The sequence below is a fragment of the Hyla sarda genome, chromosome 5 (genome assembly GCF_029499605.1).
Source record: "Hyla sarda isolate aHylSar1 chromosome 5, aHylSar1.hap1, whole genome shotgun sequence".
Taxonomy (NCBI): domain Eukaryota; kingdom Metazoa; phylum Chordata; class Amphibia; order Anura; family Hylidae; genus Hyla; species Hyla sarda.
The window spans coordinates 176017616-176044969 of record NC_079193.1 but is presented as its reverse complement, the minus strand read 5'-3'; the positions used below and the strand labels follow the sequence as shown (position 1 = coordinate 176044969).

Below are 27354 nucleotides of genomic sequence, written 5' to 3'. Positions count from 1 at the left end.
GTTTTTGAGTAAATCAGCTCAGTTTTTCTAATGCTTAAAACCCAATTTAAAAGTGCTGTGTATAAACCAGTGACCTGAAAACTCAATGGGGGTATTCCCATCTCAAAAGTTATCTTCTATCTACAAGATAGGGCCCAACAACAAATCAGTTTGACCATCGCTCCTTTCATTCGCTATGTGAATAGTGTTGAGTGCAATACCTAAATATTTTTATAAATCAAAATCAGAGAGAGGAAAGTATAAAGACCGCACTCACACACTGTAGTCGCTTGTGGATTGTAGATTTATTCAGAATGTAAGATACAATTCCATATGGTGGAGGACGTGGAGGGGAAAAGAAGCCAAACGGACTAGTTTCGCGCCAGCCCAGTCAGAGAAAGCGCCGGCCGGCGCGAAACTAGTCCGTTTGGCTTCTTTTCCCCTCCACGTCCTCCACCATATGGAATTGTATCTTACATTCTGAATAAATCTACGATCCACAAGCGATTACAGTGGGTGAGTGCGGTCTTTATACTTTCCTCTCTCCGATTTTGATTTATGGACATCTGATATCATACCTGCACCCCCAGGTATTGCAGTGCTTCAAGTCTTCTGGATAGCCCTGTTTGTATTGCCTAAGGATTCCATTGTTGTACAGGGATATTTGTTCTTTGGTGCCACTTTTTCTTTTTCTCTTGGACTCCTAAATATTTTTATGTTCATAGTGCCAGATTGATTTCCACAATGCAAAGACCAAACACATTCTTACATGTTATTCATAAAAGTTTAATTCACTTCAACACACACAGTAGTCAAGGGAAACTCTAAAACCTTATTTCATTGTATTTTTTCTCTCTTCCAAGAGGAAACTAAGAAGATGGCTTCAGGCAAAGTAGTGTACAGTTTTGCTATCTAAAGTTTTATTTAGGAATCAACAACACACAGTTCAGTCAGAGCACCATAATAAAAGTGTTATGAAATATTTAAAATTTATCATAGTACAGCAGAAGGATTGGAATTTGTATAAATTGTACATATAATATTTTGCATAATCTCACTTAACCCCTTAAAAAGATCTTTTTTATTTATTTTTTTCGTCTTCTAAAACCCATAGCCCTTTCAATTTTCCACTTAAAGACCCATATAATGGTTTGCTTTTTGCACCACCAACTGTACTTTGTAATGACATCACTAATTTTTCCACCAAATTTACAGCAAAAAAAGAAAAAAAAATGATTGTAGGAAGAAATATTAATAAAAAAAGCAATTTAGCAACTTTGGGGGGCTTCCGTTTCTACGAAGTGCACTTCGGTACAAATGAGATGTTATATCTATTCTCTAGGTCAATACAATTAAAACGATATCAAACTTATAAAAGCGCACCTGCTCTTGAAACGCGTCATTGTCTATCATGTGCACTGGCCTGTAATAAAGCCGTGATTTGAAGTATCCTTGAGCTGGATTTTCTTCCTTTTCTGCATTGCATTGGTGTGCCATCCAGCACTTGCATCCATGCTCCAGCCATTATGTTGGGGTGAGCTGGTATAGCTCCCTTTTTCCAAACTTATATAGGTTGTGTTTTATTTTCCTACTTTTAAAATTATACATTTTTGTATGAAAATTAGTATGTTTAAAATTGACCTCTTCTTACCCCTATCACTTCTTTATTTTTCCGTGTATAGGGACGTATGGGGCTCATTTTTTGCGCCGTGGTCTTAAGTTTTTAGTGATACTATTTTTGTTTTGTTTTGATCACTTTTTATAAATTTTTTTCTGGTATAAGAAGATACCAAAAATATGCGATTCTTGAATGGGGTATTTTTTCTGTTAACGCCATTGACCATGCAGTTAAATTAACATTATATTTTAATGTTTCAGATATTTATGCACATGGCAATATCACATATGTTTATATTTATTTTTGTTTACATAATTGGGGGTGATTCAAACTTTTATTAGGGAAGGGGTTAAATGTATAAACTTTTACAGATTTATTTTTTATTTTTACTTTTACACTGTATTTTAGTCCCCATAAGGGGCTGTAACATGCAATCTTCAAATTGCAAATACTGATCAATTCCGCTCCATAGGAGAGCATTATTCAGTGTTATTGGTGCTCCATTGTTCCAGCCTGCAATAGCTGGCTGAAACATAGGAGCCCCAATCGGACATCAGGAAAGGAGGTAAGAGACTTCCCTCTGTCCGTACAGCTGATCAGGACATCGCAATTTCTCCACGATGGTCCACTGAAGCTCCACTGAGCTGCTGGGAATAGATTTTGGCACTTTTAGATCCCATGATCAACTTTGATCGCGGCGTCTAAAGAGTTAATGCCAGACATGGGCCCAAACAGCAATGTCCGACATTAGCCACGGTCCTAGCTGCCGATAGCTGGGACTGTGTGGGTATGATGCAAGCTCAGCTCCTGAGCTTCTTTCATAACCCTGCCGTGCCGTAGTGCCATTTATATACGGCGTGTTGTGGCAAGGGGTTGAATAAACATAAAAGGAATGTGTAGTCACAAAATAACCTATTGTTTAAATCAAGTTTCAATCTTTTTCAAGAATTTCTGGTGATTTACTTTTCAAATTTTACATTTTACTATGTATATTTTTAAATAACCCTGAAATCTTGTAGTTTCCTTTCTGGCTACTTAAACAAAGCTGAGGCCTTCTGTTATTGACAGATCATTTCCCAGCAGTGCCCTCCTTATCATCACAGGCAGGATTACAGTGAAAGGGTATACAAGTATAAAGATAACAGAGGTAGTTGTTGCAGATCAGCCTCCCCCCCAACTCCCTTTACAATGACCTCAGACATTTTTTATAATTCCCATGATCTGATCAAGAAAAAAATCTAAATACTGCAGTCCCTGTAAATAAGAAATATATTTCTAATATATATAACTATATAGCGCTTTTCAAGGTAGTATATGCCCTATTTGCTGCTATGAGAGAAATAAATGGCTCCTTATTTACCGTAAAAAAAAGGTTGACATTTGTATAAATAGTGTATTCAAAGCTCAAAAACAGGGACTTTGAGAAGTTATGTATATAATACAACTTACAATGAAGATGTAATGTTTTGTGCTAGTGTTAAATCTTGAGAATCTCACCCAATAAGGCTCTGTACCGATATGCTCCTTTTCATACTGTCCTCCAGATGATGTGGATATAACGATGTCCTTGCAGGTAATGCTTGATAGTTCGAGTTTGGGGAGGTTTGGGAGACAGCCCAGGCCGGTGGCATCTAGACCTAAACATTTCCCGCTGAAGTCCGTGTGTTTGGTTCGAGTGACATCATTACTGTGAACCTGAAGGGTCAGAAAGTCTTCCAACAGGTTTCAAAGGCAAATAAGGCCTTCTTCGTCAGGGAGATCGCTATCTGTTCCCTTAAAGAAATATATTTCAGTAATGCAAATACTGGTCTACCCTCTAAACTATGGATATGGATAACCTAACTGATAAATGTGTTGAAGGGCACTCAAGTTTTCTTCTAAAAAATACCTTGATTAATATATATATATATGCATTATGCCATCTGAAGAGCTAATGCAGCTAAATCTAAGGCCAATACACTATTCATACCAAGCCAGTTTAAATCTCATCCTGTTAACTCCATTTTGCCGTACCTTTCCATTGCATCTTGCTGAAAATCTTATTCTGAAGCATCACATAACAAAGTGCTATAGGTATTGGCAGGTGTCATCTGAAGAAAAAATATCTACAGTTTTGAGGGTTACACAGAGACTTCTGCATTACTGATAGTGACACCCACAGTCTACAAGATTGCATTAAACCTCAGTAAATACCTCTGGACTGTTGCTGTAATTTGATAGATAAAACAAAAATGAAAAGTGCTACAAAAGCGCCAATCTCAGTGTTCATTTACAGAGCCTTCACAAAGCATGATCAGTCCTGCTACCAGGTCACACCGACAATCACTGCGGTCCCTCAATACCATCATCATTGACTGTACATCCAATCAGCCAATGAACCAACATTTGCTCAATCGTAGGCTGATGGCTGGTCCTTTTACACAGGCTGCCTATTAGGAATGAGCAAGCCCAGGAATGCTAATTCTCCACATAATTGACCCATATAAAAGGGAATTAAAGGGATACTCCCATAATTTACTCTGTTTAGCCAAAGGTTGGTATAGGCCTGCAGGCAAGATAGTGGGACTTCTGCAAGGACATCATCAGCACAACAAATGCACTGCAATTTATTCAACCAGATGCTGCTAATACTCTCAGTAAACTTGGTATCTGGTAAGCTGCAGGCAAATACCAGCCTGTGACCTACAAGGGCAAAGAATAATCAAAATCAGTGCAGTTCTGAGGTCAGGGCAGGTAGAGCAGGGGCACTGTTAGAAGAATCGTCATATATCACAATCCCCCCCGGAAGGGTATATGTCAGGATTCGGCAAGCTGATGGTGGATTCTCTGTGTCAGAGAGGGATTGGTGTGGACCGTACCGGTGGACCGGTTCTAAGTTGCTACTGGTTTTCACCAGAGCCCGCCGCAAAGCGGGATGGTCTTGCTGCGGCAGTAGCAACCAGGTGGTGTCCACCGGTAACGGCTCAACCTCACTGACTGCTGAGACTGGCGTGGTACAGGAGGACTAGACAGAGGCGAGGTCAGACGTAGCAGAAGGTCAGGGCAGGCGGCAAGGTTCGTAGTCAAGGGTAACAGCAGAAGGTCTGGTAACACTGGTAAGGGCACTCACAAAATGCTTTCACTAGGCACTGAGGCAACAAGATCCGATGTGGACAGGAAGGGGAAGTGGGTTATATACACCTGGAGCAGGCAAGCTAATAGACACTAATTGGGCCAGGCACCAATTAGTGGTGCACTGGCCCTTTAAATCCTAGAGAGCCAGCACGCGCGCCCTAGAGAGCGGAGCCGCGCGCGCCAGGGCGTGACAGCAGGGGAACGGAACAGGTGAGTAGATGGGGATGCTACGTGGATCGCATCATCGCCGGCAGTGACAGTGCAGCGCTCCCGGTCAGCGGTTCTGACCGGGGTGCTGCAGAGAGGAGAACGCCGCGAGCGCTCCGGGGAGGAGCAGGGACCCGGAGCACTCGGTGTAACAGTACCCCCCCTTAGGTCTCCCCCTATTTTTATCCGCATTTCCCTTCATACGAGACGGGGCCAGTTGAGTCTCCTTCCAGATAACAGAGAAGTCCCGGGTTACTTCATCTACGGCAGGAACTCCAGAAAAAGTGGGAATGGGGAGTGGGGGGCAGAGGGTGAAGCTTGCCACAGGGCAGAGTGGTAACAGGAAGGAGGCTATGAGGAGGTAAGATCTCTGCTTGCTTTTTGCAGAAAATATCAGAAAAGTCCTGGTAAGTCTTGGGAGGGCCTGGTAAGGGTGGAACCTCAGGAGTTAGACAAGTGGGAGCAGATGTGAGGCATCGTTTGTGACAAGAAGGACCCCAATTTTTGATCTCCCCGGTGGTCCAGTCAAGGGTAGGAGAATGACGTTGGAGCCATGGCAGACCAAGGAGGACTTCAGAGGTGCAGTTGGGCAGAACAAGAAATTCAATTTTTTCGTGATGCAGTCCAATGCTCATAAGCAGGGGTTCTGTGCTGTAACGCACAGTGCAGTCCAATTTTTCTCCGTTAACAGAGTAAATGTAGAGCGGCTTGATGAGACGGGTTACAAAGGATACTGAACCTATTAACGAAAGAGGCCAAAATAAAGTTTCCTGCAGAACCTGAGTCCAAGGAGGCCACTGCTGAGAAGGAGGAGTTGGCGGAAGGAGAAATCCGCACAGGTACAGTCAGACGTGGAGGGGCAGAATTTATGCCAAGAGACGCCACTCCCACATGAACAGGGTGCGGGCGTGCGTATCCCAGACGCGGAGGACGAATAGGGCAGTCCACTAGGAAATGTTCGGTACTAGCGCAGTACAGGCACAAATTTTCTTCTCTGCGACGAGACCTTTCTTCTTGGGTCAGGCGAGACCGATCCACTTGCATAGCCTCCTCGGTGGGAGGCACAGGAGTAGATTGCAGAGGACTCTGGGAGAGAGGTACCCAGAGATCAAGGTCCTTTTCCTGGCGGAGCTCCTGGCGTCTTTCAGAAAAACGCATATCAATGCGTGTGGCCAACTGGATAAGTTCAGATAGGGTAGCAGGAATTTTTCGTGCGGCCAGCACATCTTTGATGTGACTGGATAAGCCTTTCTTGAAGGTCGCGCAGAGGGCCTCATTGTTCCAGGAAAGCTCAGAGGCGAGGGTACAAAACTGAGTGGCGTATTTGCCTACAGAAGAACTCCCTTGGACGAGGTTCAGCAAAGCAGTCTCGGCTGAGGAGGCCCGGGCTGGCTCCTCAAAGACACTACGAACTTCAGCGAAGAAGGACTGGATTGTAGCAGTGGCAGGATCGTTGCAGTCCCAGAGCGGTGTGGCCTTTCCAGACAGAAGACTGACCACGAAAGCCACCTTAGACCGTTCAGTGGGGAATTGGTCCGACATCATCTCCAAGTGCAAAGAACACTGGGACAGGAACCCACGGCACAATTTAGAGTTCCCATCGAACTTGTCAGGAAGGGACAAGCGAAGTCTGGAAGTGGCAACTTGCTGCGGAGGAGAAGCAGGAGCAGGCGGAGGAGATGGTTGCTGCTGTAGAGGCAGAAGCTGCTGTAGCATGGCGGTCAACTGCGACAGCTGTTGTCCTTGTTGGGCGACAACGGTGGCGAGGTCAGCGAGACTTGGCAGTGGCACCTCAGCGGGATCCATGGCCGGATCTACTGTCAGGATTCGGCAGGCTGATGGTGGATCCTTTGTGTCAGAGAGGGATTGGCGTGAACCGTACCAGTGGACCGGTTCTAAGTTGCTACTGGTTTTCACCAGAGCCCGCCGCAAAGCGGGATGGTCTTGCTGCGGCGGTAGCAACCAGGTCGTGTCCACCGGTAACAGCTCAACCTCACTGACTGCTGAGACTGGCGTGGTACAGGAGGACTAGACATAGGCGAGGTCAGACGTAGCAGAAGGTCAGGGCAGGCGGCAAGGTTCGTAGTCAAGGGTAGCGGCAGAAGGTCTGGTAACACTGGTAAGGGCACTCACAAAACGCTTTCACTAGGCACTGAGGCAACAAGATCCGGCGCTGACAGGAAGGGGAAGTGGGTTATATACACCTGGAGCAGGGAAGCTAATAGACACTAATTGGGCCAGGCACCAATTAGTGGTGCACTGGCCCTTTAAATCTTAGAGAGCCGGCACGCGCGCGCCCTAGAGAGCAGAGCCGCGCGCACCAGGACGTGACAGCCAAGTAACGGGACAGGTGAGTAGATTGGGATGCGACCCGCGAGCGGGCGCGTCCCGCTACGTGGATCGCATCCCCGCCGGCAGTGACAGTGCAGCGCTCCCGGTCAGCGGTTCTGACCGGGGCGCTGCAGAGAGGAGAACGCCGCGAGCGCTCCGGGGAGGAGCAGGGACCCTGAGCACTCGGCGTAACATGGAATAGTTAAATATAAAGTGTCATTGCATGCAGATCATACATTTCTGTTTCTAGAAGACACAGGCCCCTCTCAGTAAAAGTCTGTGCAACTTATTGAGACCTTAGGAAATTTACAAGGTTTTACTATTAACCGTCATAAGTCAGCTAATGTCTTCCCCATTCCGATATTTTGGAATTGAGATCACACCAGAACCACAGGAGTATGAAGCCCTAAAGCTTCAACCACTGCTTCAGCGATTTGTGCAGAGGTAAAGCTGACCAGTTGCCTATAGGCCTATAGCAACCAATGAGATTGCTTCTTTGATTTTTCTAAGGCATTTTTAATGGTCTATTCACATGTACAGTATTCTGCGCGGATTTGATGCACAGGATTTTCTGCTGCAGATTTCAAAGTAAACTGAATGACTGAACACAGCTTGAAATCCTGCACATCAAATCTGCATAGAATACTGTTGTGAGAAGGTGAAGGGCATTGTGGTTGATGGTCGGTATGTGTCACCAAGGCTCCTGGCCTTGGTGACTTAAGAGCCGATAATTGTCCAGTGTCTGTGCTGCGATGCAGACTGACACTGTTGCTGTAGTATGGCTTAAAAGCCAATCCTGGAGGCCTCTTACTGGGAATGGTCAAGTGTTGGGTGGGGATCATTCCCCACAATCCAGGCCGCCTTTTGTTGGCCCTAAAGGCAGGCTGCTCCACCAGCTGAGGGGGATTTGTATGTTGCAGCTCACACTGCCAGAGAGCTGAGTTTTGAGATCTCCCTTGTGGAGTGTGGAAGCTGGTGAGCAGAGTGCCTGGAGGCTTGAAAAAGACTTGTTTGATGCCGCATGTCATGGACTCAGGTGTGAACAAACACCTAAGGAATGCAGGTGGACTTTTTTTTACTTTTTCTTTGACTGTTTGCTGTTTGCCAAGTGTGAATAAAACACTGAACTTTGATTTGAAAAGTCCTGTTTCTGTGCCTCTATACTGCAACCACACCTGTCTGCAAGAGCGAGTCATCACAGTTTGAATAGACCCTTTAAATGAAAGAAGCAATCTGATTGGTTGCTAATGGAAACTGGTAAACTTTTCCTCTGCACAAGATTCGATCAATCTCCCACATTAACTTTATGTAAATTGCCTTTAACCACTATATAAAGTAGTACTCCGGTGTGATGTGCTATTAATTGATTATTTTGGATTCATGCTCTTTTTAGAGATCTTATCTGAAAGAAGGTCTATACAAGAAACATTACTCGGCACAGCTGACACAATCCTCAAACTTTTTGTTGAGCCACAAAACACTCTGCGTCTCAATGGGGGGCTCAATTCCGAGCAAACAAATCTGCAATCCAAGACACCAGAATAGAAATATGAATAGCACTCACAGCTTACTGAAGCAGAAAACAGTTACTTTATTCCAGGTGCAATGTGAACAAACATTATAAGCAGTAAAGTACAGTGCGCCGTTAGTTAGACCGTGGTTACAGCCGTTTCATACGCTCTGCATAACTTCATCAGACCACTCCCACACCTATGTCAGTACCGGTGATATACACCTGAATACTGACGTAGGTGGGCGTATGTTTTTATAAAAAGTGAACTGGTGCACTAAAAACTGTAATTAAAAACAAACCTCATACAATGGTACATTTAAATGAAAATGCTATGGCCTACTTTCTCATTTCATCCTAGACTGCCTTGTGCATTTAGGCGTAGTATGCACTTAATTTCTCTTTGAAGAAGTGCTTTTGACAGATAGGAGAAAAGGACTTCTTCAAAGATAGATGAAACAAGAGGAATGTTTCAGCCCTTTCTCGATGTTTTAGCTCATATTTGGGTCTGAAGGGATTTAATAATTCAATTGAAGCTGGAATTAATAATAATTTCTTAAATTACCTTAGTGGGTGTTTTTGTTCCTTCTAGAGTATACAAGATATATACTCTTTTTCATGCAAGTATGATGCAATTTTGTAAATGTATGAAATTCAACCAATTAAATAAAATCTCAATAAAAATTATTTATGCAAAAAAAAAAAAGAGAGAACCCAGAACAGGAGGAGAAAGGGAGTCCTTTTCCTAGAAAGGAGCTTTGTCCATTTGCCGAATATGGTACTGGATAGTGATGAGCAGCAGGGGCCATATTCGAATTCACGATATTTCGCAAATATATGGACGAATATTCATCCTATGTTTGCGAAATTTGCATATTAGCTTTGTTCGTTCACTTTTTTTTCCATGTGAAAATCGTAATGAAATTCGCATAGTGCGCATGCTCGATTATATCTTTCAACCAACACTATACCATACACTAGAACCTATCTGCTAAACTAACCTACTCTATCTAAATCTAAAAGAAGCGAGGGATCAGTGTCCTCTGGAAATGTCGATATTCGCAAAGATTTGCATATTCCCATATACAAAATATTCGCGCTCCACACAGTAAATAATATTGGAGCCTTCTTTGGACCACGAGCTGGAAGGGGTGGTAACTTTTTTTTTTTTACACAGTACACATCATTGTTGCGATGTGTACTGTGAAGAAAAAAACAAACAAAAAAAAATAATATTCGTCATTAAAAATATATAGCGCTATATCCTAAATATTCACGAAACCGCGAGGTGCCGATTTCACGGTAAAAATTTGCATTTCGAATATTCGCGCTCAACTCTAGTACTAGAACCAGGCAAGATGAGCAATATTCATCTTTAGTTCACTTTAGGTCACATTCATCAAGATAGCTTACAGATATAATGAATCACATAAAGCTACTGACAGAAAGGACTTTGCTGAAAATGTACAGCCTCGCGGGAAAATCTAGCTTATGATATTGTATAAAGATGGATGTTCCATGTTTGTCTCATAGATAAGGGATAGGCCTAGCACTGTATATTAAAATTACTTTGGCTTTAATTGCTTTGTACAATTGATAAGATGAAATGATCATATGATCATTCTGTAGATGCATATCATACAGTGAGTGATTTTCTTTGGTTTGACAGACACCAATTATAAAATATATATATATATATATATATATATATATATATATATATATATATATATACACAGGCAAAACTCGAAAAATTTGAATATCGTGCAAAGTTAATTTATTTCAGTATTTCAACTTAAAAGGTGAAACTAATATATGAGAGACTCATTACATGCAAAGCAAGATAGTTCAAGCCGTGATTTGTTATAATTGTGATGATTATGGCTTACAGCTTATGAAAACCCCAAATCCACAATATATTATATGATTTGGGGAGCCCTGTCATCTGCTGGTGTTGGTTCACTGGGCTTCATTAAATCCAGGGTCAACTCATCCGTCTACCAGCAGATTTTGGAACACTTCATGCTTCCTTTCCTTTTAAGTTGCATTAATGAAATACAATCAAATTTTTGGAGTTTCACCTATATATGCATTATATGAGCAGGGGACTTATATCTCACTTAAGAAAAACTAAGTAAGATACAGGCATCCAGAAAAGCTAGGTTTCCTAAGCAAACTTAGCTTGCTGGGCTTTAACATATATTTAGTTTCCGGCCTGAATTCTTAGATAAAAATCAAATGGTTTTAAGTGGGACAACTATCCTCTCCCCTTTCCAATACAGGCTTGTAGTATATTAACCTGTTGGGGACCACGGGCGTATGGATATGCCCTTGTGTCCTGGTACTTAAGGACCAAGGGCGTACCTGTACGCCCGTGGCAATTTCGATCCCCGCCGCTAGCCAGACGGGGATCGGAACGGGATGCCTGCTGAAATCATTCAGCAGGCATCCCGTAGAAATGCCTGGGGGGGTCCTGAGACCCCTCCATGTCGGCGTTCAATGCAAATCACCGATCAATTCCGGGCTGATCGGGTCTCTGATGACCCGATAGCCGGGAAAATAGGTTTTATCGGAGCTGTCAGAGACCGCTACGATCATCCTGAAGGATAGGAGCGAGGTGGCAGTGGTGCCACCTCCTCCTATCCCCTGCCATTGGCCGATCAGGACTGATCAGCGAATCGCAGGGCAAGGGCGCAGGTGAATGTTAATCTCACCCCAGAGATCCAGGGGTGGGCAGAGCGGGGGAAGATGGCGGCGATGTGCGGGGGGGGGGGGGCCTGTGGATGCGGGGACCGCCGGCGCTGGTTACCTGGCTTTACGCCGGGACCAGGGACCACGGACCGGAGGCTGACAGGAGGCGCAGGCAAGTGGAAGCAGCGGTGGCGGTTTCCCAGATGCAACAGTGGAGATTGCCGTAAAGTGATGCTGTGTCTAGGAGTTTCAAAACTACAACTCCCAGCATGCCCAGACAGCCAAAGGAGTTGTAGTTTTGCAACATCTGGAGGGCCACAGTTTGGAGACCACTGTCCTTCCAGATGTTGCAAAACTACAACTCTCAGCATGCCCAGACTGTCCAGGCATGCTGAAAGTTGTAGTTCTGTAACATCTGGCCCTTTAGATGTTGCAGAACTACAACTCCCAGCATGCTTGGACACACTCAGCATGCTGGGAGTTGTAGTTTTGCAACATCTGAAGGGGCACTGTTTGGAGACCACTATACAGTGGTGTCCAAACTGTAGCGCTCCAGATGTAAATTGTTCTCCTCCAGTTGTTGCATAACTACAACTCCCAACATGCCCTTCGGCTGTCTGGGCATGCTGGGACTTGTAGTATTGCAACAACTGGAGGCGCACTGGTTGGGAAACATTGTCTTTTTCCTAACTCAGTGTTTCCCAACCAGTCTGCCTCCTGCTGTTGCAAAACTATAACTCCCACCATGCACTGACAGACCATGCATGCTGGGAGTTGTAGTTTTGCAACAGCTGGAGGCACATGGGTTGGGAAACACTGAATTAGGAAACAGACAGTGGTGCGAAAACACTTCGGTAGTCTGTTACCTAACTCATTGTTTCCCAATCCCAACCAGTGTGCCTCTAGCTGTTGCATAACTACAACTCCCAGCATGCACGGTCTGTCAGTGCATGCTGGGATTTCTAGTTTTGCCCCTCCCACGTGAAAGTACAGGGTACATTCACACGGGCGGGGGTTTACAGCAAGTTTCCCGCTTCAAGTTGGAGATGCGGCAAATTTTCTGCTGCAGCGGAATGAACCCTAAAAACACTACACTACATTAACCCTAAATAAAGAGTAAAACACTACATATACACTACACCCTTACACTGCCTCCCCCCCCCAAATAAAAATTAAAAACGTCTTGCACGTCAGTTTTTCCAAAACGAAGCCTCCAGCTGTTGCAAAATAACATCTCCCAGTATTGCCAGACAGCCATTGACTGTCCAGGTATGTGGTGAGTTTTGCAACAGCTGGAGGCACCCTGTTTGGGGAAAACTGATGTACAGTATTTTTGGTGGAGGAGGCAAGTGAAACGCTTGCATCTGGGTACACCCCTATAAAAATCCCTAATTTAGGCCTCAAATGTGCATGGCGCGCTCTCACTTCAGAGCCCTGTCATATTTCAAGGCAACAGTTTAGGGCCACATACTTGGGAGAAATTGTGCTACAAAGTTTGGGGGGCTTTTACCCCTTATGAAAAGGTAAAGTTGGGGTCTACACCAGCCTGTAAGTGTAAAAAAATTTACATTTTTACACTAACATGCTGGTGTTGCCCCATACTTTTCATTTTCATAAGAGGTAAAAGGAAATAAAGAGCCACAAAATTTGTAACACAATTTCTCCCAAGTACGGAAATACCCCAGATGTGGGAGTAAAATGCTCTGTGGGCGCACAACATGGTTCAGGAGTGAGAGCGCACTATGTACATTTGAGGCCTAAACTGCTGATTTGCGCAGCGGTTCTGGCATAAAAGCAAAATAAATAAATACCCTTATACCCCTTGTGAAAATGAAAAATTTGGGGTAACATCAGCATTTTAGTAAAAAAAATAAAAATGTTCATTTTCACGCCCAACTTCAATGCAAAGTCTTCAAACACCTGTTGTGTATTAAGGCTCACTGTACCACTTGTTACATTCCTTGAGGGGTGTAGTTTCCCAAAAAGTATACCACGTGTCTTTTTTTTCACCATTCTGCTACCATAGGGGCTTCCTAAATGCGACATGCCCCACAAATACCATTTCAGCAAAATTCGCTCTCCAAAATCCCATTGTCGCTCCTTCTCTTCTGAGCCCTCTACTGCGCCTGCCGAACACTTGACATACACATATGAGGAATTTCCTTACTCTAGAGAAATTGGGTTACAAATTTTGAGGGTGCATTTTCTCATTTTACCCCTTGTAAAAATAAAAAATATGGGTCTACAAGAACATAGTGTAAAAAATGAAGATTTTGAATTTTCACCTCCACTTTGCTGCTATTCCTGTGAAACACCTAAAGGGTTAACAAACTTTATGAATGTCATTTTGAATACATTGAAGGGTGCAGTTTTCATAATGGGGTTCATTATGGGGTATTTCTAACATAAAAAAACCCTAAAATTCACTTCAAAACTGAACTGGTTCCTGAAAAATTCAGATTCTGAAATTTGCTTGGAAAATTTCTGCTGAACTTTGAAGCCCTGTGATGTTTTCCAAAAGCAAAAACATGTCAACTTTATGATGCAAACATAAAGTAGACATATTGTATATGTGAATCAATGTATAATGTATTTGGAATGTCTATTTTCCTTACAAGCAGAGAGCTTCAAAGTTATAAAAAGGCAAATTGTTCAAATTTTTCTTGAAATTTTGGAATTTTTAACCATGAAATGATGATGCAAGTATCAATGAAAATTTACCACTAACATAAAGTAGAATATGTCACGAAAAAACTATCTCTGAATCAAATTACAAGCATCCCAGAGTTATTAATGCTTAAAGTGACAGTGGTCAGAATTGCAAAAAATCTCTGGTCCTTAGGGTCAAAATGGGCTCAGTCCCCAAGGGGTTAAAGGGGTACTCCAAAGGGGGAGAAATACTGATTTGTAAATTGACTATTTAAAAATCTTAAGCCTTCTAGTACTCATCAGCTGCTGTATGCTCCACAGGAAGCTTTTGTGGTTATTTCCAGTCTGATCATAGTGCTCTATGCTGCCACCTCTGTCCATGTCAGGAACTGTCCGAAGCAGCAGAGGTTCTCTATGGGAATTTGCTCATGCTCTGTGGTCAGACTATTTTAAAGGGGTACTTCCCTGCCTCAGTGTTTGGAACATTTTGTTTTGAATGCTGAGTGCGGGCGCCAGGGCCACACACCCTCAATGCAAGTCTATAGGAAGGGGCGCTGAGGCACTTGAGTACCCCTTTAAGCTCAAGTGAAGCTGTGGGCTATATTGAGTATGTTACTGCTACAAACTGGGTCAGGGAAAAGAAAGCCACATAAACCTAGTATATTATGTCTGAGCAACTGGACGCTGCACAAGATAAATGCTGAATTTTTTTAATTTTTGTATCCACGGAGCCTGTGGATACTCACAGAGACAAATTTACTATTAAATTTGCAACAAAATTGGTTTTATTGACTTGTACCTGCCTCGGCCGGTCAGTCAGCCTATGCTGAATGCATCTCTCTACCTCTAGTTCAGCATATTTTAAGGGAGCACCTAATAAAGAAGAAATTTTATATCTCCAATGGGTGAGTGCAAACTACTTTTTTCTACAATTGTGTTGTATACATTAATTCTGGACATTTGATTAGCACCCCCAGGAGTTCATTCATACATCTCTGCGCTTCTCCTCTCCATACACCTGTATATTAATCCCTACGAACCTGCATTGGTGCCTGCCCAGCTTTTCTCAGCTATAGTTACTAAGTGAGCGTCTGTATCAATAATGAGCAGATCCATGGGTTAATGCAGCTGCCGTTTTCACCCTTATGTTAGTAATGTTTCCTCTTGTGGAAAATTACTGACTCACATCATTCCCTGCGTAGACGGAATGAAATGTCACAGATCGTGCAAAGTTTTTTCCTGAACAGTCGGCCCTCCGCATGAGTATTATGTCATGTGACCAGTCCCTATGCTCTGAGCGCTGATTGTAACTGAAGCCCTGCCATCTGTGGAATCAGGAAAATATTACCTCTTCAGTCAGTCTATGTTTTCTGCACCCAAGCCTCCTGCGTGGCAGAACAGACAGCGTGGCAGTGACCCCGCTTCTCCCTTGCAGGCTGTCTGGATAGATGAAGCACTGAGCAGCTCTTATGAGTCACTTTGCCTGGAACAGGGGTGGGGGCCTACTATTTAGTATGTGACTACTAAATGGGGAAGGGGGCAATCCTGCTATTTGACTACTAAGTGTAAAGTATGTGTGGCCTTAGTAAAGAGGTTGGGCTTACATGCACCAAAAAAATACACCTCTTTTGGTGAACATTTTTGGATTAAAAGTAAGGAGAGAATGATTTGAAGCAACAATGAGAGTTTTAGCTGTTTCAATCTTAAGACACCTTTTTCTGTCGCAGCTTGGATTTGCTAAATATCTTTATTTTAGTAGATGTTATGTTGCAGGTTTAAGACAGTGGTCAAGTCCTGGGAAAAAAGTGTGGGAACTCAAGGGCTGGTCCTGTAGCACTCCTTCTAATGGGAACGGTGTTCCTGCTATGAAAAAAGTGCAGGAACTCTGTTCCCATGTACTCCTGCCGAACTTGAGCCCTGGTTTTAGATCATTTAGAGCACAAACTGCATTTGCATTAAAGACACACATAGAGGTGATCATGAATTTGAACCAGACGTGGTGAAATAAACAATTATACAAAGCAGAAAATAAAAATCTTCCAACTCCAAAAGATCAAAATTTCATATTTCATTGCTAATCTTGATAGAATTGCATTGGTAATGCAATTGTATCAAGATTATCAATAAAGCATGACATTTTAATTTATTGGAGAATCCTTTTTCAGGCTTATGTCTGCCCTTGAGTGCAGGGGATTCTTCAATCTACAGGAGATTGCTGTGGATGGGAAGTAGTGCTGGATTATGTACAGAAACCTATTATATAGTAGATAATGTGTTCAGGCTGCTAGAAGTCTAGAAGGAAAATGTAGCTTTCAGCTTCTTAAATGGGCACTGTCATTATAAAAAAAATTGTTCAAACCTTGACTTGATCAGTAGAATGAGTCGGGTAGAATGCACGCTTAGGGTGTCCTCTCCTGACACTTTGTCATGTAACCGAGACAAAGACCGAGAGCACAGGGCAGAAGTGCTTGTACGTGTGCTTCTCTCCCTGCTTGTTCCAGTGGTCAGTCAGGGTCTAAGTACTCAGACCCAACTTATAAAACTTTTATAATGACATGTACACATTAAGTAAGCCTAGGGTTTGTCTCATTTTACAACTTATGCCCTAACTGACTTCTGAGAAACCCGGAGTTCTAAGAAAACTGACAGAAATAGCCAACTACAGTGTTTGGCCATCTTTAACAGCTTCTTTAAATAATGAATAAAGCAGCAGTGATCGGTAAATCCCAAGGTGTCCCAGCATTAAAAGGGTACTCCGGTGGAAAAAATAAATCAAGTGGTGCCAGAAAGTTAAATAGATTTGCAAATAACTTCTATTAAAAAATCTTCCAGTACTTATCAACTGCTGTATGCTCCAGAGGAAGTTGAATTGTTCTTTTCTGTCTGACCACAGTGCGCTCTGCTGATACCTCTGTCCATGTCAGAAACTGTCCAGTTGGACAGAAGTGTCAGCAGAGAGCACTGTGGTCAGACTGAAAAGAAATCCAGAAAGAAATACAACTTCCTGTGGAGCATACAGCAGCTTCTAATTACTGGAAGAATTAAGATTTTAAATAGAAGTAATTTAACTTTCTGGCACCAGACTCCTTTTAACGGTACATAATGGGCTAGGGGGAGAGGTTTATTTTCTCCAATGACCCTTGAGACTAGGTAGGTAGGCAAATTGTAGTCCAGCTGGAAAAGAGGAAGGAGGGTCTATTTTAGGTAAATGATCTAGTTCTCATGGAGGAGGAAACCACCCAGATCAAATCTGGATCAATGGTGAAGAATAAAAGGAACCACAATTTGGAAAGCCCAGTTTACATTTCACAAATGGTCTTTCTGCCCTAAATATGTCAATTTAATTTGGGCAACTTTTCATATACCCCTAATTTTGTTAGTATTGGTACAGTAAATGTCCTTAGCATGCATAGTTTGCACAACAAGACTGCATTATCATAGTCTTCCAAATTCATCATCATCATGCCGTCATGAAATAGTAAACTTGGATTCTCAGACAAGATACTTGTTTCCAGCATCTAAACTAAATTATCAGAATTTTCAATAGGAAATTTTATCGAAGCAGGTTGAAATACATAGATAATATATATTCTTTTCTAATATGTTGTATTTGTAAGTTTAGCAACACGCCCATTTCCAAAGACCTTAAAAAAACGGATCAATTTTATATCAAACTTTTATATTGAATTAGACAAAATCAGAAACAATTATGAAAGCTGTAATGTCGATTGTACAGGATTGTATCATACGGGAACATATAACAAACTAAAACTATTGCTAAAATAACTTAGAATGTTACTTAATTAATAAGTTAACATTTTCTAAGCCTTTTAGTTACCTTTAACAGTTCATACGTACAATGATATCAAATGAAACAAGTTGCATAGTGTTGAACCAAAGGTTTTCTTTAACATTTGCATAGGAATTATGGGTATTGGTTGAAGAAAAAAAAATAGGAGTAACTGAAATAAAATACTATTTAGGCTATGTTTACACATTTAGGGAAATTCAAATCTATTGCATATTTCTGTATAGGGTTTTTGCTGAAATATGTGCATTTCAGCTTTATGGAAAAGTTACAGAAATGGCTGGAACAAATCTGTCACAAGTGAAGACATACTTAAAGTTTAAAGGGGTACTCTGCCCCTAGACATCTTATCCCCTATCCAAAGGATAGGGGATTAGATGTCAGATCACCACGGTGCCGCTGCTGGGGAGCCCCGGGATCCCCGCTGCGGCACTGCGCTATCATTACAGCACAGAGCGAGTTCGCTCTGTGCGTAATGATGGGCGATACAGGGGATTCGGGGGGCTCCGCCCCTCGTGACATCACGTCCCGTCCCCTTAATGCAAGTCTATGGCAGGGGGCGTTGAAAGGGGCGGGCCGTGACATCACGAGGGGCGGAGCCATGACCTAACGATGCTCCGGCCCCTGTATTGCGCGTCATTACTTGCAGAGCAAACTCACTCTGTGCTGTAATGAGAGCGCGGTGCCGCAGCGGGAATCCCGGGGATCCCCAGCAGCGGCACCGCGGCGATCTGACATCTTTGGATAGGGGATAAGATGTCTAATGGCGGAGTACCCCTTTAAAGTACATATCTGGCAAGAGTACAGTGACCCCCCGACCTACGATGACCCCGACATACGATCATTTTAACATACGATGGCCTCTCAGAGGCAATTGCATGTTGAAGGCAGCATCAACATACGATGCTTTTGTATGTCGGGGCCATCGCATGAACGGCTATCCGGCAGCGCAGACTTCTTCAGCTGCCACCGGATAGCCATTTACGGTGCCCCGTGTGGTCCGGTGACGATCACTTACCTGTCCTCGGGGCTCCGGCACGTCCTCTTCGGGATCCCCTGCATCGTTGGCGTTCTCCATCGTCGTCATCACGTCACTAAGCATGCCGTACCGTCATCCAATAGAAGCCGCGTGCGTAGCGATGTGATGGCGGCGACGGAGAGTGGCGACGGAGAGTGAGGATGCCGGGGAAGCAGAGGCCTTGCCGGAGCGTCGGAGACCCCACGGGAACGTGGCGACAGCGATGGAAGGCGACATCCCGGGCAGCGGTGACGGTCCGGAGTTGCGGGGACAGGTGAGTACAACTTCCTCGACCAGTGGTCTTCAACCTGCGGACCTCCAAATGTTGCAAAACTACAACTCGCAGCATGCCCGGACAGCAAACGGCTGGGAGTTGTAGTTTTGCAACATCTGGAGGTCCGCAGGTTGTAGACCACTGTCCTATACTTTACATTGCACGGATCCCTCAACATACGATGGTTTCAACAAATGATGGTCCGTTGAGGGACCACTGTATATGCTGCCAACATAGTTTATGTGGAATTACTACCAGATGTCAAGATCACAGATTTATGGATACGATTTACAAATGAGGAGATAGGAGATATGATGTAGAAAACAGTAAGGGCATCTGGTTAACTCTTTATGTGGCAATATTTTTCAAGACTTAGCTTTGCTCCCTAGACAAATGTATACAGTGAGTAAAAACAAAAATACAAGCAACAGTATATCAAACAGAGCCACAAACAAAATAGCAAAACCCTATGACAGAGATTTATCTCAAGAACCTAAAGCTCAAGGCTACAGAACAAATTAACTCTAAAGACAGCAATTCAACTTATAGGCAGCAGCCGCCACACATCGACTAACAGCACATCAGTGCACAATAGTATCGACTACAGTCCGAACCTACAGTTATTATTGACACAGAATTATTATTAATCAGAGATGCTTGCAGAATCATATTAGAGCAAAGACAAGTCATTTCATTGACTTGATTATCTGCAAAGTAAAGGAATAAGTAGGTATGCTTACACAAGGGTGACATGTTATTCCACACTGAGTGATGACATCCTTCTAGAAGAAAGCTTCAGGCACTGCTCAGAAAGTCATCTTCCTCCCTGAAACAGAATTCTGCAAAGATTATAACTGTAGCTTCTCCAAATTCTCATCAGCAGCAGCTTCCTATGCAGCCTTACACAGTGCTGACAGCCGCCTTTTGCTCTATAGCTCTAAGTAATATCATGTTAATGCTCCACCTACAGGGGAAACAGGCTGCAGTGGTGTCTCCGAGGAGCACCTTAAGTAATTGCAGGTTTATTACATTTATAAATATCAGTAATAATGGTCATTTTACATTGTATGGGACTTCATGTAGATCGGTGTACAGGTTTTCTGCCTACATACAATGCACCTGACATTAGAGATAATGAGATTTCAATGCATTATGCTTCTGCAAAATGTTACCAGGAAAACAGAAGGAATTGATGACTTTAATATGTTGTACAAGTGGCTTTCTACTAGTGTGTTATTTTACAGAGCCATTACTGGATGCGCTGTACTATCTTATTTGCATATGAATTTGCATTTCAAAAGTATTTTCTACAAAAGTAGCCTGTGTCATTTTTTTCTCAAGTAAGACTGTTTGTGTCTAATAAAGTGGTTTACAAATTTCACAGAGGAATGAATCCAGAAGCTGGGATCATCATTGTTGCTCTGCTTTCCTGTTACAAATAGCATAGTCCGAAAATCTGTGGTGTCCCGGTACCGCATTGCATCCAGTACCTAGTGTAGAGGTCCCCAAAGTCAGAGTAACTACATTCAGGAAGGGTTCCTCAGGTGGGACAGCCCCTTGTCACCTATCCTTAAGTTTAACTTGTATATTAATAAATGTATATATTAGTAATTCTATCTATATTATATAGGAATGTATAGCACTTACCTTGTTCAGTGTCGCAGGACCTTCGGTCATGTGACCAAGCTAGTAAACTCTATGGTATGTTGCAGGACCATAGGAGGTCCCTGGGTCACGGGTTACCCAGCATTCTCTGTAATGGTAATTGACATCTGTATGGACCAATTAGCTTTAGTCCAGCCCCTACCCATATAAGGGAGCTGCGTCCAATTATCGCTCTCTTGGGTTGCTTCTCTCGTGGATGCCGGACTAACAGGACGGTGTGCTACGCAACTTTCCACGACACGCTAGGCCTCAAAACCTACGGCCTCAGCAGAACCAAAAATTGTGAATCTTATACTAATTCCTGCTAATACTAACCTGACTACTGGACCGCAACTGATTTTCTAAATCCAGTGGAGCAGCCCCATAGTCTAGAGACTCTTAAAGCTAAAGTCCCAACCATTGTCAATCTCCAAAAGGATGCTGTATTGATGAGAGACTGTTATGTTGATGAAGTGTACAGAAAATCTTCAGTAAAGTTAACGCTGTTTACAGAAGCTTTCTGGTTGTGGACAATCCATTATTACTATCTACTTAAACTCAGTATCATCTACCTCCCTATCGTTCCTAGGAAAAGCTTTATTGAGAAGCCCTCACCCTGGCGTCACAAATAGCAAGGGTTAACAAAAAGCCTTTATTACCTGCACAGCTACACTCCCCATATCCTACACCCCCCAAGCTACCACAAATCTATAGCCCATATACTTTTAGTTAGGCATTGTTATTTGGCACTATAGGTACTGGTATCTGGGCACTTCATACTGACATTATTCAGAGGTTCTATAGCACTTTGTTTTTAGGCACTGCATGACATTATTATTTGAGAACCGTATGGTAGTATGACTTGATAGCTGCACAAAAGTTTTTGCTTCTGTGTTGTGTTCCTAATTTGGCATTTTGTTCTCTTTAACCGTAAAGTTCTCTCCAAACTATGCTGGTCAGGTGTCCCAGATGTGGGACCCCCACTGACCACACATTTACGGCATATCATGTATATGAAAGGAATGCCGGTTAACCCCTTATGGACATGCGCCATAAATATACAGTGCTGCACGCTGGTACTTCGCGCACAGCACCATTCATTTAAGGCACAGCTTTTATAATTAACAAAAAAATTAAAAAATTTAAATACCAATTGGTATTGGTGTAAACATAAAAAAAAGCTAGAATTGCTGATTTTTGGTCACATCATGTATAAAAAAAATATAAATAGTTATCAAAAAGTTCCATCAAAACAAACCTGGTACTGTGAAAAACTATAAATTATGGCGCAAAAAAATAGTCCTCCTACATACCTGTATACAGAAAAGTGAAAAAGTTAAAGGGGTCAAAATAATCAATTTTATTTTGTCAAAAAAGTTTGACTTTTTATATACTTTATTTTTTTTTTTTAATATGCTGTATATGCTTTCTTTTTTAAATATGTGGTATATTATGTTACCATGACAGGGAAATATATAGACATGCTTTGGTGCCATGTTTCCCTGCACCTATGTCTGTGTTGTTCTTTTCGCATTCTATGGAATTTGTATATGCGCTTGTTATGAGCTACACCGGCTGAGCAACACTGATCTCTTGGGTTAAGGTGTTTCTGTGTCTACTACAAGTAGGTAGAGGAAGTCTTGCAATCACATAAATTAAATTTTTGTTTATAAATTACATTTAATTACAATCACAAAAAAAAACATATTCTTACACACTTCTGATGTTCTTTTAGACTTTTTTAGACTTTAAAAGGGATTCAAATATTTACAGCTTAAAGGAGATTTGTCACGCGGAAAAACGTATCCCCTATCCAAAGGATAGAGGATAAGTTTAAGTTCGCGGGGGGTCCGACCACTGGAAACTGAGTGACGTCCGAGATGCCTCCTCCATGTATCTCTATGGGAGAGCTGGCTATCTTGCTGGCCATTTGGCTATCTTCAGCTCTTTCATAGAGATTTATGGAGGGGTCATGTCGGCAGCTGCTTTGTGCAGTCACAGTCGCCATTCCTAAAGAGAAGGTACAGGAGATAGGGATAGTAGATACATTTTAAGCGTGATACTTTACCTTTAAAAAATTAACTGCCAGGGGCTGTTTATGTGCCAAAACATGGCTGTGTATTTTATATATATGCTATGTATTCGGCACATACTTATTTGAATCTAAAGATGGTTCTTTGCAAAATGAGCACGTTTTTATGCAACAATCCTTGAACTTTCTACATTTAAACACATATTGGTTTAGATATATTAATTTCTTTACCTGCAGCTAGGAAATATTTTATTTAAGAATCCCTCCAGACAAAAAATTTTTATTCTTCTAGCATGTACTGCTTACTAAATAAACCCTTTTTGTGAATTTTATGGTTTTATTGCATTAAAAATTAGAAATGTCTCTAAAGGGAAACTGACAGCAGGGTCCACTGCACTTACCTTAATATACAGATGGATAGTGTGGGTAACCTGATTTTTAATGCTTCTTGCCAGGTAAAAAAGGGTGCAGCCATTTGGGAGATATGTGGTAACCAGGACAATATTCCCAGGCACACTAGAATGGCTAAAAGAGAAGAGTTGTTTCAATTACCTAGTCAAAGTCCAAACCTTAACTCAATTGTAATGCTGTGTTGGGAACTTAAGTGCATACATTTCATCTCTTCAGTATTTACAGGACAAATGTATTAGGCCTTACATTTTCCCAGTGTCCTTTCCACCTTTGCACAATCTCCCTATCTATAATCTATATCTATAATCTATAAGATCCCAAACTACAGTACCTTGCAAAAGTATTCACCCCCTTGACTTTTTTTTGTATTTTGGTGCCTCACAACCTGGAATTAACATGGATTTTTTGAGAATTTAGATAATTTAATTTATAGAACATACCCACAACTATGAAGATTTTTTTTAAATTATTATTATTGTAAAGTAAACAACAAATAGGACAACATAACAGAAAAAGTCAATGTGCATAACTATTCACCTCCTTAACGACAATGGACATAAATGTACGTCATGGTGACGTGGTACTTAACGCACCATGACATACATTTACGCACCGCCATGATCGCGAGCACAGTCATGGCTATGGCTATGGCTATCAGCAGCCAGGGACCCGCCGGTAATGGCGGACATCCGCGATCGCACGGATGTCCGCCATTAACCCCTCAGATGCCGTGATCAATACAGATCACGGCATCTGCGGCAGTGCTGTACTTTGAATGGCTGATCGGATCGCCCGCAGCGCTGCCGCAGGGATCCGATCATGCAGCATGGTAGCCGGAGGTCCCCTCACCTGGCTCCGGCTGTATCCTGGGGTCTTCTGCTCTGGTCTGAGATCAAGCAGACCAGAGCAGAAGATCACCGATAATATTGATCAGTGCTATGTCCTATACATAGCACTGAACAGTGTTAGCAATCAACTAATTGCTATGAATAGTCCCCCATGGGGACATAAAAAGTGTAAAAAAAACTTTAAAAAAAATGTAAAATAAAAAAGTAAAAGAAATGTGAAAAATCCCCTCCCCCAATAAAAAGTAAAACGTCTGTTTTTCACATTTTACCCCCAAAAAAGCATGAAAAAATTATTAATACACATAGTTGATATCGCCGCATGGGTAAAAGGTGAACGGCGTAAACGTAAAAATGTTTTAAAAAGTCCAAAATTGCTGCTTTTTTTTGTCACATTTTATTCCCAACAAAATGTATTCAAAATTTATAAAAAGTAAAACCTAAGCAAAAGTGGTACTGATAAAAACTACAGATCATGGTGCAAAAAATGAGCCCTCATATAGCCCCATATACGGAAAAAGGAGAAAGTTATAGGTGGTCAAAATAGGGCAATTTCAAACATATTAATTTTGTTAAAATGGTTTGAGATTTTTTTTAAGCGGTACAATTATAGAAAAGCATATAACATGGGTATAATTTTAATTGTATTGACCCATAGTATAAAGAAAACATGTAATTTTTACCAGAAAGTGTACAGCGCGAAAACAAAACCTTCCAAAATTTTCAAAATTGCGGTTTTCTTTTCAATTTTCCCACATAAATAATATTTGTTTGGTTGCGCTGTAAATTTTATGGTAAAGTAAGTGATGTAATTACAAAGTACAATTTGTGATGCAAAAAACAAGTCCTCATATGGGTATGTGGATGGAAATATAAGAGAGTTATGATTTTTAGAATACGAGGAGGAAAAGAAAATGCAAAAATAAAATTGGTCTGGTCCTTAAATGGGTACTCCGGCACTTAGACATCTTATCCCCTATTCAAAGGATAGGGGATAAGATGCCTGATCGTTGGGGTCCCGCCGCTGGGGACCCCCGTGATCTTCCATGCCGCACATCGTTAGAATCAGTCCCCGGAGCGTGTTCGCTCCGGATCTGATTACTGGCGATCACGGGGATGGAGCATTGCGATGTCACACTCCGCCCCCTCAATGCAAGCCTATGGGAGGGGGCGTGACAGCTGGCGGAGTACCCCGTTAAGGCCAAAATGGGCCTGGTCCTTAAGGGGTTAAAGTCAATACTAGTAGAGCCACCTTTTGCAGCAATCACAGCTTCAAGTAGCTTTGGATAAGTCTCTATGAGCTTTCCACATCTTACCACTGTGATTTTTGCCCATTCATCCTTGCAAAACTGCTCCAGCTCCTTCAAGTTGGATGGTTTGTGCTTGTGAACAGCAATCTTTAAAGGGGTTGTGCGCTGCCCTGGCTTTCGGAGCTCCGCACGCAGCGTCCGGAAGTTCATTACTCCGAACGCTGCATACGGGCTTCCGTGTTCGCGGCCGCCGCCGGCCACGAACACGGAAGCCCGCACACAGCGTGCGGAGTAATGAACTTCCGGACGCTACGTGCGGAGCTCCGAAATCCAGGGCAGCGCACAAACCCTTTAAGTCTGACCATAGATTTCTGATTGGATTGAGACCTGGGCTTTGACTAAGCCATTCCAACACATTTACATGTTTCCCCTTAACCCCTTGGGGACAGAGCCCATTATGACCCTAAGGACGGGAGCATGCTTTTCAAATCTGACCTCTATCACTTTATGCATTAATAACTCTGGGATGCTTTTACTTATAAATTTGATTCCGAGACAGTTTTTTCGTGACATATTCTATTTTATGTTAGTGGTAAATTTTCGTTGATACTTGCTCATTTCTTGGTGAAAAATTTGAAAATTTCAGGACAAATTTGAAAATTTAACTTTTTTCTAGCTTTGAAGCTTGTAAGGAAAAGGGACATGTCAAATAAATTACATATTGATTCACATATACAATATGTCTAGTTTATGTTTGCATCATAAAGGTGACATGTTTTTACTTTTTGAAGACATCAGAGGGCTTCAAAGTAAGTATAGCAGCAATTTTCCAATTTTTCACAAAAATTTCAAAATTTGAATTTTTCAGGGACCAGTTAAGTTTTGAAGTGAATATAAGGGTCTTTATGTTGGAAATCCCCAATAATGGACCCCATTATGAAAACTGCACCCCTAAAAGTATTAAAAATTACATTCAAAAAGTTTGTTAACCCTTTAGGCATTTCACAGGAATAGCAGCAAAAAATCAATCATTTTTTACACTAACATGTTATTGTAGCCCCATTTTTTTACTTTTTACAAGGGGTAAAAGGTAAAAAGGCACCCCAAAACTTGTAACTTTTTCTCTCGAGTAAGGAAATACCTCATATGTGGATGTAAAGTGTTCTGTGGGTGCACTAGAGGGCTCAGAAGGAAAGGAGCAACAATGGAATTTTGGAGAGCGAATTTTGCTGAAATGGTTTTTGGGGGGCATGTTGCATTTAGGAAGCCCCCCGATGCCAGAACAGTAAAAAAAAATACCCATGGCACACTATTTTGGAAACTACACTCCTAAAGGAACGTAACAAGAGGTAAATTGAGTCTTTATACCCCACAGGTTATTGACGAACTTTCGTTAAAGTGGGAAGTGAAAATGAAAAATTTCATTTTTAACACTAAAATGCTGGTGTTACCCCAAACTTTTCATTTTCACAAGGAGTATTTGGAGAAAATTAGGAGCATTTCGGAGAGATAATTTTGCTGAAATGGTTTCTGGAGGGCATGTCGCATCTAGGAAGCCCCCATGATGCCAGAACAATAAAAAACCCACATGGCACACTATTTTGGAAACGACACCCCTCAAGAAACGTAACAAGGGGTAAAGTGAGCCTTAACACCCCACAGGTGATTGACAAACTTTCATTAAAGTGGGACGTAAAAATTAAGAAAATAATTTTTTTCAATTAACCCCTTCATGACCCAGCCCATTTTCACCTTCATGACCTGGGCATTTTTTGAAAATCTGACCACTGTCACTTTAAACATTAATAACTTTGGAATGCTTTTACTTATCATTCTGATTCCGAGATTGTTTTTTCGTGACATATTCTACTTTATGTTATCGGTAAAATTTCACTGATATTTGTATCCTTTCTTGGTAAAAAATCTAAAAATTTCATGAAAATTTTGAAAATTTAGCATTTTTCTAACTTTGA

At 42.0% G+C, this 27354-nt stretch overlaps 1 protein-coding gene across 1 annotated transcript in view; it reads right to left on the bottom strand.

Annotated features, from left to right (window-relative positions):
- Positions 1-20098, bottom strand: part of GALNT1 (polypeptide N-acetylgalactosaminyltransferase 1) — a 727984-nt gene extending 707886 nt beyond the window's left edge. Inside the window, exon 1 of the mRNA XM_056520809.1 lies at positions 19940-20098. The gene's annotated coding sequence lies outside the window, so the exon portion shown is untranslated. The remainder of the gene's footprint in view (positions 1-19939) is intronic.
- Positions 20099-27354: the final 7256 nt, after the last annotated feature.